The sequence below is a fragment of the Suricata suricatta genome, chromosome 2 (assembly GCF_006229205.1).
Source record: "Suricata suricatta isolate VVHF042 chromosome 2, meerkat_22Aug2017_6uvM2_HiC, whole genome shotgun sequence".
NCBI classification, from domain to species: domain Eukaryota; kingdom Metazoa; phylum Chordata; class Mammalia; order Carnivora; family Herpestidae; genus Suricata; species Suricata suricatta.
In genome coordinates this window covers 121,964,133-121,980,004 of record NC_043701.1, presented here as the reverse complement: position 1 = coordinate 121,980,004, position 15,872 = coordinate 121,964,133, and positions in this window count along the sequence as shown.

The window sequence follows — 15,872 nt, the reverse complement described above, 5'->3', positions numbered from 1 at the left end:
ACACACACAAAACCAGGGGCACCTGGGTGGCTCAGTTGGTTAAGCATCCAACTTTGGCTCAGGTCATGATGTCACAGTTCGTGGGTTCAGGCCCTGCATCAGGCTCTGTGCTGACAGCTAGCTCAGAGCCTGGAGCCTGCCTTTGGATTCTGTGTCTCCCTCTCTCTCTTTGACTCCTTTGCTCATGCTGTCTCTCTCTCTTTCAAAAATAAATTTTAAAAACATTAAGATTTTTAAAAAACCAAGAGGCTCAAACATAGGAAGCTGTTGGAGCTTTTCTTAACCTTTGAGAAGCCCCACTTTGAGCAAATCATTTTTGTTCCTTTATACATTGCTAACCTCTGCTGAACATAACTGTTGCAGCAGCTGAAACCAGAGCAGAAGAGGTTCAGAAATTTGGGATCGAGGTTGTGGGTGGCCACAAATCAGGTAAAATACAATCAATTGCTTAAGTCCTACAAAGTAGTTGACATGGTCGTCTGTGAATGAAAGAATAAGGCCAAAGACACACCACCTGGAGAAGGATGCTTATGAACTGTCTCTGTATTTCTTTCCACAGCTCACTTTAGCTTCCAGGATGTGGGACCAATGTCTTGGCTTGACACACAGGCCCTCTATGGCCTGCCCCCTGACTGCTGTCCAGCTTTTTCTCCCTCTGCTCTTCTACCCACAGCCTTTATTTGGCCATATCACAAGATTTAATCTCAGTGGCACTGTTGAACACCTCCAGGCCTTTCACACATACAGTTCCTCCTGCCTGAACTGCACCTTCCCCACCCTCCCTACAACAATTTATTTATCATGGCAGCTATTATCCATTCATTACAAAACAGGTTCAGAAGGAATTCTACAATTATTTCTATCAATTATGAAGTTGTAATATTTGCTTTACCTGCCCCCTTCTTGAAGGCAAGGCTATATTTTAGTCATTGTTTTATACCCTATTAATAGCAATAATGTGCAGTGTGTGACAGATTCAATAGTGAACTTATGCATGAATAAACGAGATAGACCAGAAACCTATTAGAAATGCAGAATCCAGAGTAGCCCCAGACTTACTGAACCAGAATCTGCATTCTATCAAAATTACTAAGGGATGTTACTGCATATTAATTTTGAGAAACAATCTCTCACTTCTGTAAATATAGAAAGTATTGATTGTCTGAGGCTTTGGGTTTGGTAATTTTTAATGTGCATCCTCTGCACAGTGCTTAACTGATATACGTACATATGTGGCTGTGTATGAATATGTCTGTGCATGCTCACATACTTCCTTGCCTCCTCTCCAAGAAGCCATCACGGGTCTCTGCTGGCATTCTCTCACTATTCCCACAGATCCCAGAGTTAGGCCATGTCCAGAGTAGGTGCTAGGTACAAAGTTATGCAAAAAGCCAAGGGACACTGGAAAAAAAACAGTTTTGTAAACCTGCTTCACACATGTCTCTACAACCAGACGGCTAATGTCAAACTAATGATGAAGAAAACTAAGGTGAATTATCTTGTCCCTAGTAAGCATCAGTGAACTGTGAATTCTTAAACACTACATATAGTTCTCACTAACTGAGTCCTGCTGTCCTTGAAAGGACATCTGGCAAGTCCATTAAGATCAGATTTCCTGATTCACATTCTATATTTAACTTCCCTTAATGTTGTCATGCCTAGAGATTTAGAACTTTTGGTTTCTGTTCAACAGCTCATCTTTTTCCTTGGGAGACTCAGGAAGTGCTTGTCTACCTCACTTAATCCTACATTTCCCGAATTGTTCACATTTTGCAATTTAATCTTTTTAAGCACGAACGTTAACTAAGGATATCTGTTAGCTTGTTACTCACTGTAATGGGTAGACCACAACACATGGTATGGGCTGACTAATGAGGGGTAAGAGAAGCAAGCTAAATTAAGCGGGCAATATTTTTTACCTCCCTGGAAAAATATTCCAGAGGAAGATAAAGTCTGCTACCAAAGTGCTGGGTGAAGGAGGTGCTGGAGCAGAGTGAGAAAAGAGGGAGAAGAATGTTAGGTTTTATCAAGATTCCACTAGTTTGGAGTACTGTACTCAGCACTGTAAGTACAATATCTCATCAACCTAATGAGATCGGAATCATTACCTGATTTTACTTGCATGGAACACAAGACTCCTCAGAATTCTCAAATTCACACAGCTAGTCACTGAGAAGGTTATGAACCACTTTTTCCTCTTTTTAAAAAAAATTTTTGTTGTAGTTAATATCCCACAAAACTTACTATCTTAACTATTTTTAAGTATATGGTTCAGTAGTGTTATGTATATTCATATTGCTGTGCAACAGATCTCTAGAACTTTTTCATCTTGCAAAGCTGAAACTCTATTGAAGACCATCTTCCAATTTATTTTAATGATCATTTATTATTTTGAGAGAGAGAGAGAGAGAGCGAGCATGTACATGAGTGGGGAAGGGGCATAGAGAGGAGAGAGATAATCCCAAGCAGGTTCTGTGCTGTCAGTGCAGAGCAGTAACATATGTAACATATACATGCCCAGCCTAAGAAACTGCCTGGTGGCCATGCCCATTGAGTTGAGGCTCTCTGTCTCTGGCACTAGACATGCAATCCCTGAATATGAGGGATTATAACAAGGCACTGTGGCCCAGGGTGCAGGTTTGCACATCTTTGAATTTGGCACAGTGACATTATCTTACTCTGCTTTATGTAATCTTTGCATATTTCTATTTAATGGGTTCTTTATTAAATATTCAAAGAAAGGAAAACATTTACATTGATTTTTGTATTAGAAAGCCATCAGGACCCAGAGAGAGCAGTAGTAAATGCCAAGGGGAGCAGCAGACATCCCCCAAAGCCTGCCCTCACTAGATGCCTGTGTCACCAGTGGATGAATCATGCAGCAGTGGGCTCATACTAGGCAGCCAGCATCCCTATGCTTCAGCCTGTGAAAACACAAAGTGTCTTTTCTTTCTAGATTTCATGTCCCCAAAGATTAGTGACTTTCTTCTTTCAGACATGGCAAAGTCATAGCTTGATCTTGGCGAGAGCAGGAGCTTCCTATCACAGTTCCAAAGCATCGAGGAGATGCAGAAGTAGGCAGACCTAGTGTAAACCCAGCTCTGCAATAAACTGCTCACTGACCTTGAGTGAGTGGCATAACCTGTCTATACATAGGTTTATGAAATGAGAGAAATTGGATGAAACACACATATTTTATAAATTGCTTAATAAATGTTAGCTGTGGTTATTTTTATTGTCTTATTATTTCCATTTCTAATAATATAGTCTGACCTAGAACTTAGATCCTCTGATATTCTCTGAGAATGGTCCTCTGTTCTATTATACTAGAGGACTGCAAATTACAGCCCATGTGCCAAATCCAGCCAAACACCTGTTTTATAAATCAAGTTTTATTGTAACACATGCATACTCATTTGTTGATATATATAGTCTATGGTTACTTTTGTGCTACAATGGCAGTACTGAGGAGCTGTCTGGCAAAGATTGTATGGCCCGTAAAATCTTAAATATTTACTATCTGGCCCTTTGCAGAAAGTTTGCTGACACCAGAAGGATAAATCATGTTCTAGAATAAGATCAACATAGCAGCAGAAGTAAATTCTAAGGACGGAGATTTGACATTATGAAGACTGAGAAATTGCTTAGACTTACAAGTGAAAAGACAGTAATTCAAGTCTCACTTTTTCTCTCCCAAGCTGGATAATACAAAACAAGTCATTATAAATTTCTTTCTCTTTAAAATGAGAAAATAAGAAAACCCAGCGTAGTGAGGATTAAATTAAATAACTGATATTCAAGCCCTATTTTCAAGGCCTATAGATCTTCTTCTGGGACAAACACTGGACTACGCACAGAGGAGTGAAAGTGAAAAAGCCTGAGTCTCTAGATTATCTTCTGGCTGGGAAGAGAGGCTGTGTGATGCAATATGTGTTTCTTAATTACTCAATCCTTTTAGTAACTTTTTAAGATATCCAGTTTCAGTAGACACTGTAGGAAGATACGTATATTTTATAAATCTGCCTTGGCTCAGCCTGGGTCAGAGATATTAAGTTACACCTCTGTCAGTGTTCAGTTGATTATTTGCTTTAATTCAAACAGTGGATCAGCTGAGTCCTTCAAAAAAAAAAAACACATTCACAGAGTTAGACAAGTTGTCTGGTGAATGTGACACATGCAGAGATGCCCACAGGATGATAAGTCTTTGTGCATTTACAAAACCAAGTTCAATCAAGCAAAATGGTGCTCTGTAAGAAAACCCACAGGCCAAATACAAATGCACATCAGTCTGACATCAATTGTAAAACCCAACTAAGAAAAAAATATATATACTGTCAGATATATTTCTATTGTTTTTGCTTTTTCATTTAGATAACATTACTTTCTAGAAAATTATAAAAAATAAACAAGCAAAACATTACTTTCATTTAAAATGTTCACCCCTAAATCACATTTCAGCAGAATGACAGAGAGCTATTTGTCCTAATTCTAGGCCAGTGTCTCATGACACTTTCACATATCAATTTAACTAGAGTAAGTATACAGTAAGAAGAACATCATTCCTCACTAATTTTATTAATGTTTCTTTTCCTTGATTTTTCTGTAGAGATTTCACCATATAAATACTAATAATTTATTAAAGCTTTATAATCTAATATAAGATCTACCAGTTTCCTTATTAAAAGGGTATCACTCCCTTTTTAAAAAATGCTCTCAGATGCTGGTCAGTCTATAGGCATGTCTCCCAAGTCAGTCATCTGACCATGGGTTTTATGCCCTGTGCACAAAAGGGACATTTAGAACGAAAGCAGTAAATGAAAACTAGAGGCTGTTGTCAAATTGTCAGCCATTATGCTCATATTAATAACCACTGCAGCTGTCTGAGTCTCAAATTAGCATCTTTGAAACAAGTTAAACACTTCCACCACTATTTAGAGCCATTTCAAAGAGAACAAAAGTTTATGTTGAGATTTTTTGCTAGATGGCCTTTAAAATAAAACTCTTCAGAAACTTAAATTATCCTTTTTCTGAGATGCCATTAAGGGATTATCTGATACTTATTTCCAATTAACTAAACATTCCAAAAGCTGGATTCATAGACCCATCAGTTGTAAATTCTTATAATTTAAAAGTGGAAGAGAACTGTCCCTAGGTCAGGCACACTCTCACTTAGCAGGTACCCCAATTAGAGCAGTATTATTCCTGACTGCTCACTCTGGCACTTGAAGAGAATTACTTCCAGCAAAGACAACAATTCAGGTTGCAGCCAGGTGATTGTATCTCTATTTCTCTGAATCTTCTGGGTCGAGGAAGAGGACTATCATCCCTCCAAAGGATCTGTTCCAAATAACATTAACTGAAGAAAAAAATGAGTCCATCTCAGGATTTGGGAAAACCTCTGACTTGATGTAGATGAGCTGACAATAAGCAAATCAGTCACTGTGTCACCTGCCCCAGAGATGCCTGACATTCTTCAAATGACCTCTTGGGACTCATGTATGGGAAACTTGCTGTATTACGCTCCTGAAATGAGCAACATAAATTGAACAGTGGTAAGTCACAACCCAATGCCTGGGAGCAAATGAATGTATTTACCAAATAAGGACCCTTATTCACCCTCTGACCATTTCAATCTAACTCTTTAGTAATTAAGTAGATGGACATGCTGTCGCATTATTCCCTTTGAATTTACATTATTAAGAAACACCAGATCAACCAGGAATTCAGAAGTCCTGGGTTCTAATCTTGATTCTGCCCTTATTACCTTGTCTGCCTTATTGGAGTGTCTTAGAAGAACAAGTGGGAGATAGAAATGTATAGATAAATAGGCAGATACATAAATAGATATAGATATACCCATTCCAAGAATAGCTAAACAATTGTCATCCCATCCTTAGAACAATGCTATGGGATAAATTTTATTACTCTACTTTTACAGATGAAACAAATGATCGTAAAAAAGTTGTGTAATTTGTCCCAAATCATAACAGCCATGACATGAAAAGCTAAGATGTAAATTCAGGCCTTTTCAGTACAAATCTAGGTCCACTTGTTCCTATATCAAGTCTCTTCTAAATTTACTCTAATAGTTTAAAAAATGCTAAGACTTAAATGTCTTACATGAATTTAGCAAGTGACTTGAATTCTTTAACTCAAGGAGCCCTTACTTTCCTGTGGGGGATAAGCTTCTATTCATTCCTTGAAACCTGGCGTGATGGTGCTCACAGGAGCTGGTCAGTAGGGCAGATTAGAGGGCAGTTGTTTCTCCTGCATGACATACCCTGGGATTTCAACCAGAGGAGAGAGAACAACAATGAAGCAGATGGTAATGTCAAGTGGTTTGGAGAGCTACTGTCTAAGGTGATGTCAACTGGTTTGGAGAGCTACTATCTAGAATAAAAAGTTTTTTGGTAGCTTAGCTCTTTTAATTGGGACTTTCTGCAAAGAAGTGCGGGCTGTGAGAATTTATGAAGCACTAGTAAAAAATTTTTTGAGGATGACTTTTTTGGGGGACCCCTTAAATTTCCATATGAAGGAAACCCCCAATTCTTAATCATTATGGCCAAATGGTGATAATTTAAGACTTCTTATTAATTCATCCCATAATATATCTCATTCATACATGTAAGCATAATGAAGGTATTTAGTTACATATTTCCCCCTTTCCTATACGGTTCAATAATTTTTCTTTTCATTTCCTAGCAGATAATATTTTAGACTCAATAGCACAACTCTATGGCCATGGAGAAATAGGAATCAAATAATTCTGTCTAGTGGCACGAGTCAATCTCAGAAGCCAGCTTACTCTAAGCTCTCCATGTGCATCAGCACAGAGGCCCTAGTGCAAGCAATGGCTCCCTCGCCTCTCATAGTTATTATAATCTGTTGATGAGAGGGGGAAGGCTGCCATGTAAAATGGATCCTTTTCTTTGAAACATTGGCTTTACAGCCAGAGTCAGAATCTATTTGGATTGCCTTCGCTCTATAGCCATTCAGTAAAGTGCTTTTCATGTTCTCCCATCTCTAGGGAGATAAATCTTTGATAAATCATAAAACATGATAACACATCTGTAGAGCTAGAATGTAACAAAATAACAACCATTCATTCAGAAACAGAAGAAATTTACATATTGTAAAAAAATTAATGCATTTGGACTAAACAGCAAAGGAACTGAAGTCGTGAATCCTCTTTCCCCTCTCTTTACATCCCTAACGCACCTCTAACATATAGGAAGAAAATCTACAATGTGCATATGAGGATCCTATTTAGAAAAACTTCCATGTTGCTACAGAAGACATATTCTTAAAGTTTTCTTAAGTTTACATCCAAGTTAGTTAACATATAGTATAATAATGATTTCAGAAATAGAATTCAGTGATTCATCACTTACATACAACACCCAGTGCTCATCCCAACAAGTGTCTCCTTAATGCCAATTGTCCATTTAGCCCATTCTCCCACCCAAAACCCCTCCAGCAGCCCTGAGTTTGTTCTCTGTATTTAAAGGGTCTCTTATGGCTTTCCCCCGCCCTATTTTTATATTATTTTTCCTTCCCTTCCCTTATGTTCATCTGTTTTGTATCTTAAGTTCCACATATGAGTGAAGTCACATGATATTTGCCTTTCTCTGACTGACTTTGCTTAGCATAATGTACTCTAGTCCCATCCATGTTTTTGCAAATTGCAAGATTTCATTCTTTTTGATCACAGAGTGATATTCCATTTTATATATTTACCACATTTTCTTTTTTTTAATAGTTTATTACCAAGTTGGTTTTCATATAACACCCAGTGCTCTTCCTTGCAAGTGCCCCCCTCCACGACAATCACCCCCTCCCTCCCCCTCCCTCCTCAGCCCTCAGTTTGTTCTTAGCATTCAAAAGTCTCATGATTTGCCTCACTCCCTCTCCCCAACTCTTTTCCCCCTCTTTCCCCTTCCCATGGTCCCCTATTAGGTTTCTCCTGCTAGACCTATGAGTGAAAGCATATGGTATCTTCATAGGTCTAATAGGAGATCAGGAGAAACCTAATGGAGGACCAGGGGGAGGGGAAGAGGGAAAAAGAGTTGGAGAGAGAGAGGGACGCAAAACTTGAGAGACTATTGAATACTGAAAATGAACGGGAAGGGGGAAGGGGGAAAAGAAGTGGTGGTGTTGGAGGAGGGAGGGCACTTTTGGGAAGAGCACTGGGTGTTATATGGAAACCAATTTGGCACTAAACTATTTTAAAAAAGAAAGAAAGAAAAAGAAAACATATGGTATCTTTCCTTCTCTGTCTGACTTACTTTGCTTAGCAAGACTGCCCCCAGGTCCATTCATTTTGCTACAAATGGCCGTATTTCATTCTTTCTCATTGCTGTGTGTATATATATATATATATATACACACACACACACACACCACATCTTCTTAATCCATTCATCAGTCAAGGATATTTGGGCTCTTTCCATACTTTGGCTATTGTCAATAGTGTTACTATAAATATTGGGGTACATATGCCTCTTCAAACAGCACACCTGTATCCTTTGGATAAGCACCTAGTAGTGCAATTCCTGGGTTTTAAGGTAGTTTTATTTTTAATTTTTTGAGGAAACGCCATACTGTTTTCCAGTGCAAAAGAGTTCCTCTTTCTCTGCATCCTTGCCGACATCTGTTGTTGCCTGAGTTGTTAATTTTAACCATTCTGACTGGTATGAGGCACTATCTTATGGTTTTGATTTGTATTTCCCTGTGGTTTTTATTTGTATTTCCCTGATGATAAGTGAAGTTGAGCATTTTTTCATGTGTCTGTTAGCCATCTGGATGTCTTCTTTGGAAAATGTCTATTTATGTCTTTTGCCCATTTCTTCACTTAATTATTTGTTTTTTTGGTGTTGAGTTTGAAAAGTTCTTTAAACTTTGGTTACTAACCCTTTATCTGATGTGTCATTTGCAAATATCTTCTCCCTTTTAGTTTTACTGATTATTTCTTTGGCTGTGCAGAGGCTTTTTATACTGATGAGGTCCCAATAGTTCATTTTTGCTTTTGTTTCCCTTACCTCCAGAGACATGTCTAGTAAGAAGTTTCTGGAGCTGACGTCAAAAATGTTGTTGCCTGTTTTCTCCTCTAGGGTTTTACTGGCTTCCTGTCTTAGATTTAGGTCTTTCATCCATTTTTAGCTCACTTTTGTATGTGGTGCAATAAAGGTCCAGGTTCATTCTTCTGCATTTTGTTGTCCAGTTTTTCCAACACCATTTGCTGAAGAGACTGTCTTTATTCGTTGTATATTCTCTCCTGCTTTGTCAAAAAGAAGTTGGCCATATATTTGTGGGTCCATTTCTGTGTTCTGTATTCTCTTGATCGACATGTCTGTTTTTGTGCCAGTACCATACTGCCTTGATGATTACAGCTTTGTAGTTACAGTTGAAGTCTGGAATGGAGATGCCTCCAGCTCTGGTTTTCTTTTTCAGGATTGCTTTGCCTATTCAGGGTATTTTCTGGTTCCAAACAAATTTTAGAATTGTTTGTTATAGCTCTGTGATGAATGCTGGTGTTATTTTGATAGGGATTGTATTGAATATGTAGATTGCTTTGGGTAGTATCAACATTTTCACAGTTCCATTTTTTTTGGTGTCTTCTTCCATTTCTTGCATAAGCCTTCTATAGTTTTCAGTGTATAGGTTTTTTTAAATCTCTTTGGTTAGGTTTATTCCTAGGTATCTTATGAGTTTTTGGTGCAATTGTAAATGGGATTGATTCCCTGATTTCTCCTTCTGCTGCTTCATTATTAGCATATAGAAATGCAATTGATTTCTTTATATTGATTTTATATGCTGTGACTTTGCTAAATTCATGGATCAGTTCTAGTAGGTTTTTTTGGTGTAATCTTTTGGGTTTTCCACACAGAGTATCATGTCATCTGTAAAGAGTCAGAGTTTGACTTCCTCCTTGCTGGTTTGGATGCCTTTTATTTCTTTTGATTGTCTGATTGTTGAGGCTAGGACTTCCAACACTACGCTGAATAATAATAGTGGGAGTAGACATCCTTATCATGTTCCTGACCTTAAGGGGGAAGCTCTCAGTTTTTCCAGATCGAGGATGATATTAGTGGTGGGTCTTTCATATATGGCTTTTGTGATCTTGAGGTATGATCCTTCTATCCCTATTTTCTTAAGGGATTTTATCAAGAAAGAATGCTGTATTTTGTCAAATGCTTTCTCTTCATCTACTGAGAGGATCATGTGCTTCTTAATTTTCTTTTATTAATATGATGTATCATATCAATTGATTTGTGGATATTGAACCAGCCCTGCATCCCAGAAATAAATCCCAGTTGATCATGGTGAGTAATTCTTTTAATATATTGTTGGATCCAGTTGGATAGTATCTTGTTGAAAAATTTTTATTCCATGTTCATCAGGAAAATTGGTCTGTAGTTCTCCTTTTTAGTGGGGTCTTTGGTTTTGGAATCAAGGTAACACTGGCCTCATAGAATGATTTTGGAAGGTTTTTTTCCATTTCTATTTTTTTGGAACAGCTTCAAAAGAATATGTGTAAATTATTCTTTAAATGTTTGGTAGAATTCCCCTGGAATGCCATCTGGCCCTGGTCTCTTGTTTGTTGAGAGATTTTTCATTACTGTTTCAATTTCTTTACTGGTTATGTACTTGTTCAAATTTTTTATTTCTTCCTGTTTCCATTTTTGTAGTTTGTATGTTTCAAGGAATGTGTCCATTTCTTCCAGATTGCCCAATTTGTTGGCATATAGTTGCTAATAATATTCTCTTATTATTTTTTTGAATTTCTATAGTGTTGGCTGTGATGTCTCCTCTTCCATTTGTTATTTTATATTTAGGTCCTTTCTGTTTTCTTTTTGATCAATCTGGCTAAGGGTTTATCAATTTTGTTAATTCTTTCAAAGAACCAGCTCCTGGTTTCATTGATCTATTTCATTTTGGTATAATTTATTTCTTCCCTAATCTTTATTATTTCCTGTCTTCTGCTGATTTGGGACATTATTTGCTGTTATTTTTTCAGTTCTTTAAAGTGTAAGTTTATCTGAGACCTTACTTCCTTCTTTAGGAAAGTCTGGATTACTATATACTTCCCTCTTATTATAGAAGCCATCTTTAAACACTGTAAGGGTAAAGGAGAAATCCACAGGTCCAGCCAGTATGGGAGCCATGAGATCTTCTTCTCAGTGAGAATAATCTGTCTTGATCAACAAGATCAAGAAGATCAACTCTTGAGTTTCCCTAGCCCTTCTGATTTTGATATCTGTTGCTCCTAATCTCACTTCTTCTTTAATACCTCTGCTTCTTTCCTTTGTACACACTTATCTCTAACTGGCAGCCATATCCTAAAGGCTATCTTCACTGATAACTGAGAATTATAGTTATATACTTTAAGTGTATCATGCCTACAATTCCCTATAGAAATAAAAGCTCACTAAGAACTCAGTCTATTTCTACTTAATGATCAAATAGCAAAGCTGTTTCTTTGTTTCGAGTATTTACATGGACTTAAAAGCATTTCGATTGGAAATGGACTTAGAGAAATTTCTTTCAATAATTTATTTTTAACAGGAAAAATAAAAAATATCAAAATGTTCCCAAAGAATTCCAAGAGGCCACTTAGTCTGCCTCTCTGGTATAGAACAAACTGATGGCTTTGAAGCCAAATAACTTTTTGTGTTCAAATAAGCATTCCAATGTGTAGGGGAGAAAAAAGAAGCTGTAAATGAGCTGTCTTTATGTGTACTTTGATTGCTCTTTTTCTCTACAAACTGGCCATTTGCTTCTAAGGCATCTGTCTTGTCAGTGTAATTTAATGCCTATTAGTCTGGTGATGGATAAAGTGATGAGGTGTCACCATTACTTGCTTCTTACTATACTTTTACCGTGTGGAAGTAAAACTCTAAAAAGAATAATTTATAGGTTTGTGAATGACGAAGTAGGAAAAATGGGTCTCAAAACTGTGGCACTGCTGGTCTCATGGGTAAAACAGCTTTAAGCAAAATGAGACGCAGCTTTTCACAAGATATCTATAATGGGTTGAACTGTGTTTCCCAAAAAAGGATATAGAAATGCTAACCTTGTTACCTGTGAATGTGATCTTACTTGGAAAGAGGCTCTTTGTAGATATAATCAAGTTAAGATGAAATCATATTGGGTTAGGATGGGCTTTAAATCCAATAACTGGTGTCATTGATGAGCTTCATTCTGAGACCCAACTTAGCTAGGTTTACTATTGAAGAATGGATGCAGTTAGGTTATGGTTTTCACGTAAAGCCTCCCAATTACATGGGATTGTTTATGAAAAATTTGAGCAGCTTACACAAGTTCTCTGCTTAGTCCAAGTCTCCTTGGAGAACCCTCTGTTCCATAATTTTTCCCCAGTCAGCACATGATGCCTCTCTGCTCCCTCACTGATTGTACTTTAAATGGATTCCCAATAGATCATAGCTTTCAAACTTAAAGTTTGGATAAAAATCAACTCAGAAGTTTATAAATTAAAAATTTATGGACTTTGCTGAAAGATTTGGAGTAAGTTTGGAGTGAAGAACTCAGCATTTCCCTTTTAACTTTTTTTGTCCTTTTTCTTTCGTGATTCTCTCTGTCTGCCTCATTCCTCCTCCATCTTTAGCCTAAGAGGAGACCCAAATGAGTTTGGGGAATAACAAAAATGACACTCACAAACACCAAATATTTCTATTCATTAGCATTATTGAGCATCTCCCCTCTCCCAAACAAAGATATGAGCAAAACAGAGTAGAGTCCCAAGATTCACAGACCTAGTATCACAGTAGGAAAACCTGGGGAATTTTTAGCATTTACCAATACCTGGGCTCACCCCAAACCACTTAGATCAGAACCACTGGTGGATGAGTCATGGCACTGGTGAATTTTACTATCAACCAGGTGATTCCCACAGGTAATGGTCAAGCAGTGTTAATAACACTTGGAGTAATCAAAAGATATATCTGCATAAATTTGTCTTCACCAGGTCCCCTCTGTTCCTCCCAAGTATGCTTTCAGAGTGGTGGTAATGGAAAGCTGCTGAGGAGTAGGTATCCACCAAGGCTGAGAAGCTCTCTGAAAAGGGCTTCCAGACTTTTATCTGCTGCCCTTCCTTCCACTCATGTCAGCATCTAGAAGCATCATAAGCTACCAGAAAGGCAAGGATTGTGCTTTCAGCAAGCCATGGCCCTGAGGCTTAAATTCTGGGGTCTTGGTCCTGACACTTTGCTATTCTGTACTTAGACCATCTCTCTTGTTCCATGTCTGCATTGCAGGTTATATAACCTCTTGTACAACTGGACCTGGGGATTTTCTATTCATGTCTCCTGAGGATTTTCCAGGAACATTTCTGGCTATGACATACAACTATCTTTTTCATACTCCCTTTTCACTCTCAAGGATGTACATTTAAGGGCAGCCACAACTTATTCACTCTGCCTGTCTAAAATTTAATAGATTATGCTTCTAATAAATTATTCTTTATTATAATGAATTTAAGTGGAAAGAGAAGGAATCACTCATAGTCTCTCCCATCTTCCCAACAACTTTTTGAGATTTTGCCAAAAAAAAGAGACCTTGGAGCTGTGCAGTCATCAAAACATGCCTAATATTCAAAACTCATTATTTTAAATTTCGAATAGCTGCACAGTATTTCACTATATACACACACCAAGTTTAATAAACCAGCACCATACTGACAGACATACATGTTGTTTTCATCTTTTACTATTATAAACAATCATGGAATGATATTCTAAAATATATGTACTAGATACCTGTAGGACAAATTCCTAGGAGTAGAATTTCTGGGATAAAGGGAATATGGATTTATAATTTTGAAAGATATTGCAAATAACCTTCCACAGAATTGTGCACTCATTATCCTACCACTGATTTTGAAAGGACTCCTCATAGCCTCACTACTACAATGCAGCATCAAACTAGTTTATCTTTGCTATTCTGCTGGGTGAAGATGGAATATCACTGTAGTTTTAATTTGCATTTCTTTCATGATCTGTGAGATTGGACATCTTTTCATGGGTTTAGGAACTCTATTTTCCTATGAACTTTTTCCTCATATCTTTTCTGATTTTTCCATTGAATTATTTTTTTCTCATGCTTACTTATAGTTAATAAATTAGGAAAATGAGTCGCTGTTTATAATATAGGACTCAAATTCTTTTTTTCAGGAGTCCATTTAACATTATTAGTACTGTTTTCTTCTTATAGATTAAAATATTTATCTCAATAAATATATTGATAGTTTCTATGATTTCTGGATTTTGTGTCATATCTAGCAAACCCTTGATGTCTCTGCAAACTTAGATAGATGATAGCTAGTTAGATAGATGATAGCTAGCTAGATAGATGACAGCTAGCTAGCTAGCTAGCTAGATAGATAGATGACAGATATGTAGATATACATCTGTACCTATATACATATTTTTCTTTTAGCACTTCTCTGACTTTTTCTTTTCTTTTCTTTTCTTTTTCTGTTTTTTTTTTAATGTTTGCTGAATATCGTTTTCCATTGATAATGCCAATTTTATCACATGTGATTGTCTCTGTTTCTAAATATGTGTTTGGATCTATTTCTGGACTTTATTTTAAGCCCATTAATTTCTCTATTTTAATTGCTATCTTTTCATAGCTTACTCTCTGATAGAACTAGGCCTCTTCTGTTTCATAATATTTCCTGGTCATTATTTCTCTCTAGTATTTTTCCGTATGAACTTAACATCAGCTTATCTAGTTCTTAAAAAAATCCTGAAGGCAATTTGATCATGATTATATTAAACATATAATTTTAAAAGAGAAATTGATATATTTATGATGAGTCATTCCAAAAACAAGTTATTTTCATTCATTCAAATATATTTTGTATGTCATTAAGATTTACAAATGATTTTTACAAAAATCTTGTAATGTCTAATGCCTAATTTCTAGTTATTTCAGGGGTTCAGGGTCATTTAATTCTTTGAGGTTTTGAAAGAGATATTTTCTTTCCTTATAAAATTTAACTTGCTGGGGTTCGTATATATGAAACATTGATTTTTATACATTTAATTTGCATTCAGTATTCTTTTCCAAGAAAGACAAATGGCCTCAAAACATAGCAAAATAAAAAGTCAGTAGGGGAGCAGGAGAAAATGGAGAGATACATTTGCTAACTCAGGGGAAAAAAATATCTTCTTTCTACATTGAATCTTAAAAGGTATTATTTTAGAATCAAGACAAGGAAATTTTGATGGTGACCATATTTGACAAGCTTAAAATTTAAATTTAAAATCCAAACTCCAAAAGGGTTTCAATAAAATAATACTTTATTTTTTTAGTTTATTGTCAAATTGGTTTCTATAAAACACCCAGTCCTCCTCCCCACAAATGCTCTCCTCCATCATCACCACCTCTTTTCCCCCCTCCCCCTTCCCCTTCACCCCTCAGTCTGCTTTCAGTATTCAATAGTCTCTCAAGTTTTGTGTCCCTCTCCCTCCCCAACTCTCTTTCCCTCTTCCCCTCCCCATGGTCCTCCATTAGGTTTCTCCTGCTCTCCTGTTAGACCTATGAGTGCAAACATATGGTTTCTGTCCTTCTCTGCCTGACTTATTTCACTTAGCATGACACCTTCGAGGTCCATCCACTTTCCTACAAATGGCCATGTGTCATTCTTTCTCATTGCCATGTAGTACTCCATTGTGTATATATACCACATCTTCTTGATCCACTCATCAGGTGATGGACATGTAGGCTCTTTCCATGTTTTGGCCATTGTTGACAGTGCTGCTATGAACATTGGGGTACATGTGCTCCTATGCATCAGCACTTCTGTATCCCTTGGGTAAATCCCTAGCAGTGCTATTGTTGGGTCATAA